The sequence below is a fragment of the Hydra vulgaris genome, chromosome 01 (genome assembly GCF_038396675.1).
Source record: "Hydra vulgaris chromosome 01, alternate assembly HydraT2T_AEP".
NCBI classification, from domain to species: domain Eukaryota; kingdom Metazoa; phylum Cnidaria; class Hydrozoa; order Anthoathecata; family Hydridae; genus Hydra; species Hydra vulgaris.
This window is the reverse complement of record NC_088920.1, coordinates 10,172,501-10,180,000: the sequence shown is the minus strand read 5'-3', so window position 1 is coordinate 10,180,000 and position 7,500 is coordinate 10,172,501. Positions and strand designations below refer to the sequence as shown.

Genomic DNA, 7,500 nt, shown 5'->3' with positions numbered 1-7,500 from the left:
TTTGTTTTTTTTTAATTTATATTTTATGTTTTTATATTGTCAATGTCGTTTTTTGAGTTTGTATCGTTTGCAAGATCACTCTTCTCATTTTAACAATTTTATGTAATAGTTAGTCTTTTAGTTGATAATATATTATTTTAAAACCAGTGCATGATATTTACTTTTTAATATATTATTGTTGTTGTTCTTGTTGACTAGTATTTGTACTTAAATTAGGTCCAAATATCTGAGTAAAGCAAACAAATTTGATGTATATTTATATATAATATATACATATATGCGTATATAAATATATATTATATATATATATATATATATATATATATATATATATATATATATATATATATATATATATATATATATATATTTATATACAATTTATATATGTATAAATGTATATATATTTATATACAAGTTGTATATGAATAAAGACATATATATATATATATATATATATATATATATATATATATATATATATATATATATATTTATATATATGTATATATATATATATATATATATATATATATATATACAAATTATATACAAATTTGATATATATAATATATATACATATATATAAAATATTTGTATATATTTTGTATACATATATATATATATATATATATATATATATATATATATATATATATATATATATATATATATATATATATATATATATATATATATATATAAATATATATATACATATATATATATATATTTAAATATATATATATACATACACACATATATAAACTGTATATATATATATATATATATATACATATATATACATATATTTATATACTCACATATATATATTTATATATACATATATATATATATAAATATATTTATATATATATATATATAAATATATATATTTATATATATATATATATATATATATATATTTTTATATGTATATATATCTATATATTTATATAGGTGTATATATATGAACTTATATAAATATATATATATATATATATATATATATATATATATATATATATATATGTATATATATATATGTTTATACTTATATATTTATATATATATATATATATTTATATATTTATGTATATATATATCTATATATATATATGTATATATATATATATATATGTATATATATATGTATATATATATATATATATACATATGTGTATATAAATATATATATATATATATATATATATATATATATATATATATATATATATATATATATATATATATATATATATATATATATATATATATATATTTATATATATACATACTCATTTGTATATATATGTATTTATGTTTATAACGTATGAGGTTATTTTGTTGGGACTTTTTTTTTTACTTTTATTATTGGTTTTTTTGTTGTTTTTTTTTGTTTTATTTTTTCTGTTTTTATCTTGTCAATTTCGTTGTTTGAGTTTGTATAGTTTACAAGATCACTTTTTTTATTTTAACCATTTTATGTAATAGTTAGACTTATAGTTGATAATATATTATTTTAAAACCAGTGCATGATATTTAATTTTCAATTTATTATTGTTGTTGTTCTTGTTGACAAGTATTTGTACTTAAATTAGGTCTTAATATCTGAGTAAAGAAAATAAATTTGATGTTTATATATATGTAATATATTTTCATATGTGTGTTTATAAATATATGTATATATATATATATATATATATATATATATATATAAATATATATATATATATATATGTATATATATATATATATATATATTTATACAAATTATATATCTAGTGTTTGTAATACAGAAATAGCTATATGTTTAGATGCCTTTTCAACAGTTTATAATTATGATAATATAAACTATTATAATAATTATCACAATTATACATTTTTGAAATAAGCATACTTTGTGTAGTAATTATATTTTGCTGCTTACTTGTTGAGGTTAAGGCTTTTATGATGGTTTGTTTTCTTCTGTCTGTAATATTAAACAAGAATATAAAAGCTTTGAAGCAGACTTTCATATATATGTATATTAAATATATATGTATATAGTAATTACTTTTAAGTTTTTAGACAAAATTTTATGCGTAACATCTTAACTGGAATTTTCAATGTATCGCAAAGAACTTTACAACACTTCTTTCATGCAATTTTTTTTGGTGTCGAATTTAAACAAGGAGTTAATTGGCACTCAAGCTTACGCGCATATATATCGACATATTGAGTTCATAGTTATAATTACCAATACTAATATGAAACAAAGTTATTTTGTTAGATAGTAATAATTATTAAAATGCCGTTTAGGTCCTATTTTAAATTTTATACCAAAAATTTGCCTTTGTTGAAAGTAAAATCTACGCCTATTGGGTGTCTTATGGTTGAAATCTAATTATTAAATCATGAGCCCTCAAGTAAGCCTTATGTTGTGTTGTTCCGTTGTAAAACATGGGAAATTTGTAGTTAAGTACAAAATTTTTTTTACCTAATATTTATTTAACAATTGTTAAATAAATAAGAGTTACGTAAATTCAAAAAAGCATTATATGCATTTTTTTTTATAAGCACAACGCTTACAAGCATATGAAGGCTCAGATTTGAAAAAAAAACATAAGGATATGTTTGCATATCCCTGAGCCTCGATAAATTATTAAAAAATTTAAATTTTATTTAATCAGAAATTTTAAATATATATATATTTCTAAATTTAAACCAACAAAAATAACAAAAATCGAAGTTCATGTTTTGCAATGCAATGACTATATGAAGTAATGAAGTCATTGTGTTGCAAAACCTACATCTCAATACTCGAACAGAAAACCATTAAATTTAAGAGTTGCTCTGAAGTGTTTTATTTCTTTCTCTTTTTTTATTCTCTCGATTTTAATGTGAAGTTTTTTTAATACCATATTCAAAATGTTTTATATTCAGATACTGATTAAAATAGTAATATTAATGTCAAAGAGAATAAAGAGAAAGCAGCCCACATTGGCAGCGTTTAGTTTCACAAAAGTTGTTATGCACAGAGGAGAAATGAGTGTATTCCGATTGCCTTCAGAAGCTGTTGAAACTAATGTTGAATGCAAACATTGCAAAGAATCATTTAAAAACCAACAAGGACTAGCTTTTCATGTTAAAGTTATTCACTGAATTAGCAAACAAGATGGTAAACATTCACAATCACAGGTTCTTTAAAATAACGAAGAACTTTTCACTATAGCAGTGAAAGATGTGTTCAATAAAATAGTCAACAAAATCGTTAGTGCAATGAAAAGATGTAAAGAGTCTAGAAAATTAAACCAGAGTTGTTTTGTGTAACACAAAGTCAGTTTTCGCAATGACTTAAAAAAAAACTTTTATTGAAAATGCCTAATCATCATATCGCAAATTGTTTCTGAAGGAGAAACGTTGCACAAGAATCTTAAACTCTACGAAGTTATTTACAAAGAGTTTTTACAAGCCAGATCGAAAAGTCATTTTGTTAACTTTTCCTGACTTTGAAGTTAAGCTAGAAATATACAATTAAACATTGATCCAAACGTGGAATTAAAACATCATGTTATAGTTCAATTTTTACAAAAATTAAGAGTTTAAACTGAAATTGATAGTTACAAAGTGCCCCCAACATCCATCATTGATCCTGGCAGTGATCAACCCAAAGGAAATCAGAGTGATTTTTAACCGGTAGATGTAGATGATGCTGTAAATAAAGATGCCAACGAAATTCTTCCAGATGACGCCTTTTAAAAGAAATTATCAACATCAGACCTACTATATGCAATAACTCTTTCAACCACAAAATAAATGATAAAGTCATCTCTGATCCAACCACAATAGCTAATATTTTTAACAACTACTTTGCTACTATCCAAGAGAATCTAATAAACAAAAAAATTATCCCTAAATATGATTTTACAGACTTTCTAAAAAATCCTAATAAAAGTTCTTTTTTCTTTAAGCCAGTGACTGAAGTTGAGGTATCGAGTCTCATTATGAAATTTCAAAACAAAAAAAGTCTGGGCCCAAAAAGCCTTCCCACATTTATTCTTAAGCTTATTCCAAACATAATCTCAAAGCCACTATCCATAATTATGAATAACTCATTTAGAAATGAAATTTTCCCAGATCTCCTTAAGATAGCTAAAGTGAAACCAATACATAAAAAAGGTTCTCAACTGGATTACTCTAATTATCGCCCAATCTCTCTTCTCTCAAATATAAGCAAACTATTTGAGAAAGCTATGCACAATAGACTCTACAACTTTCTGGAGAAATTCAAGTGTCTTTATAAAAATCAGTATGGGTTTAGAAACAATCATTCAACAACTCATGTACTAATTGATATAACTGAAAAAATTAGAACAGCTTTGGACAATAAATTGTTTGCATGTGGTGTTTTTGTTGATCTCCAGAAAGCCTTTGATACAGTTGATCATTCCATTCTTATCAGAAAGTTGGAGTACTATGGTATTAGAGGCACAACACTTCAATGGTTTTCTTCTTATCTTCAAAATAGAACACAATTTGTTTCTATTAATGGGATAGAATCTGAATTAATAAAATCAACAAATGGTGTCCCACAAGGCTCTGTATTAGGACCATTACTTTTCCTTCTCTTTATTAATGATCTTAATACCTCTCTGAAGTTTTCCACTGCTTACCCCTTTGCTGATGACACCAATCTGCTTTTAATAAACAAATCACTTAAAAAGATAAACAAAAATATAAATCATGACTTAGCAAATCTACTCCAGTGGCTTCTATCTAATAAATTATCACTTAATTCCAAAAAAACTGAAATTATTATCTTTAAATCAAGTCAAACAAAAATTACAAAGCACCTGAATTTCAGATTAAGTGGTCAAAGAATAGATACTGTGAATTTTATCAAGTATCTTGGTGTCAAAATTGATTCTAATTTAAGTTTTGCATCCCATCTTCAAGACTTAGCACTGAAACTAAGCAGGTCCAACGGTATGTTGGCCAAAGTTCGACATTATCTTAATCTTGAAACGCTTCTAAACATATATCATGTGGTTTTTGAGTCTCATCTTAGATACGCTTGTCAAATATGGGGACAAACCCAATCTCTAACACTTAAAAGATTATCTCACCTCCAAAATAAAGCCCTAAAAATAATCTATTTTCAGCATTTTAACTCTGACCCAAATATTCTCTACTACATATCAAAGATACTTAAGTTAAAAGACCTTATTCAACACTCCAACTGTTTATTTGTTTGGAAACAGCAACATAAAACCTTACCTCCTCCATTTACTGATTTTTTTACTTATAAAAAAAATACTCGTTACCAACTTCGATCAGCTAAAAGCTTCAAATTATCTATACCAAAACATAGAACTGTTTGTTATGGACATGAATCGATTAAATATCAGAGCATATGCACATGGAATAGTCTCCCCTCACAGTTAAAATCTCTCCCTACATTTTCCAAATTCAAAAACAGTGTATTTAATTTTTTATTAAACAAGTATTCTTCCTAATTTCTATGCTACTCTACTGCTAACTATCTACTATCCATCTTAACCTTATTCACTTCAATGCTGGTCTATAACTACTAATAATTGATCTTTTCTAAAATTCTTTTCTTCTTCTTTCTTCATTTCAATGCTGATTTATTACTACTAATACTTGCTCTTTCTTAACTTTTTCTCATATTAATATCATTATTCTATTTCCAACTATTATAAATATTGCTATTTTTTAATATTGTTATTATTATTATTGTTGCTATTGTTGTTATTACTACTATTAATATTATTGTTATCATTACTATTATTATTATTATTATTATTATTATTACTATTATTATTATTATTATTATTATTATTATTATTATTATTATTATTATTATTATTATTAATAGAATTGTTATCTTTATCATTTGTATTATTATTATTTTGATTATTATTACCAATAACTGGAGTTTTTATTATTATTGCCTATTGATATTACCGATACTTATATTACTACATTAATTGTTGTAGTAGTATATTATTATAACCTATTTCTCTTTTTTTGCTATATTTTAATTAGGTATATAAAGGTCTTTATTCTAGATAGATGTATAAAAGAAATTTAATTTATGTCCTAAATTATCAAACTTCTTACTTAATTATTATTCCAAAAGTTTTTTCGTTTAAGTATTGTACTGTTTTAGTGTTTTTTTTTTTGTTTTTTTTTTTGTGTGTTTTTTTTTTTTTGTGTTTTTTGTTTTTTAGTTTGGTGTTTTAGTTTCTTATTATGGTGTTTACTTAAAATTAGTACTTGTACTATATGTAAATATTCCATGAAATGTAAAATTTATTTCAGAATACATTTAATTTGAATTTGAATTAATTTGAATTTGTTGGTCCGGACGAGAAGGAATGCGAAGATCATACCTTTGATTTCATTAATAACATCTGTATATAGTATATATGTTTTTTGTTTTAATATTGTACTACAGCTACATTAAAACCAAAGCAAATACAGAAACAAAAAAGTAAAAAGTTGACTTATGCAGTCAACTTTATATTTTTCTTATACCTATTAACCTTTAGTAACGCGCACACTTTTAGAAAGTATTGAACTAAGCATATTTTATTAGAAATATGCTTAAGCTCAAGCACATTTCTGAGCCTCTTTTAACTTTTTGCTTAAGCATACCCAAGCCTGTTTCAAAAATTTCATACGCTTATAAAAAAAACAAACATGTGCAATACACAAAAACAAGCAAATATAGGTTTAAACAGAAAGTCCGTCCAACTCTATGCATTTATACGTTTAAAAACTTCAAAAAATAACGTTGGGTAAATTTCTATGTTCGTTATTGCGTGTTTGAGGTGAACGTTCAAAAAATATTAAAATAATCTTGCAGTGCATGTTAAATAAACGTTTGCTGTTTGTTATTTGAACGTTCGTATTGAACGTTCAAGATCTGTAAATCGGAGTTCACAAAAGTTGGTTCATGTAACGTTCGCAGCTAACGTTTTGCAAACCTAAATGAACGTTTTAGCAACTTTTCTTGAACGTTAATTTTTAGTTGGGTATACACAATTTTTCAGAACATTTATAAAACGTTCATAGAACGTGCTAGAACATTTGCAACGTTCGTCGAACGTGCTCTAACGTTTTGTGTTAGCTGGGCCAAATTATTTACATAACTTTACATACACAACAAAAATTATTATTCTTAAAAAGACAAAAATAATAGCACAAAATGACGACAACATGATTAGCCGTTAAAATGATTTTGAAATGTTATCAGTAAAAGTTATTATTCTTAACAGATTTGGGAATAGTTTTATTGAATTTTGTAACTTAGTAATGCACTCAACTTATTTCTTACCACAACAGCCTTATTTTTCAAGGTTTCTGTTTAACTGATGCATCATTAAAAGAGAGAAGCAATGTTAAAAAAATAAAATAAAATATAAATCTTGTTTTTAATCTTTGTTTGTTAAAAGTAAAAAATATTTAAATTAGGTAAGTTTATTATTCACA

General features: G+C 23.6%; 1 protein-coding gene across 4 annotated transcripts in view; it reads left to right on the top strand.

The window, feature by feature from the left end:
* Nucleotides 1-7,500, top strand: part of LOC136075096 (uncharacterized) — a 97,748-nt gene that overhangs the window by 62,318 nt on the left and 27,930 nt on the right. The gene's annotated exons all lie outside the window — the stretch shown is intronic.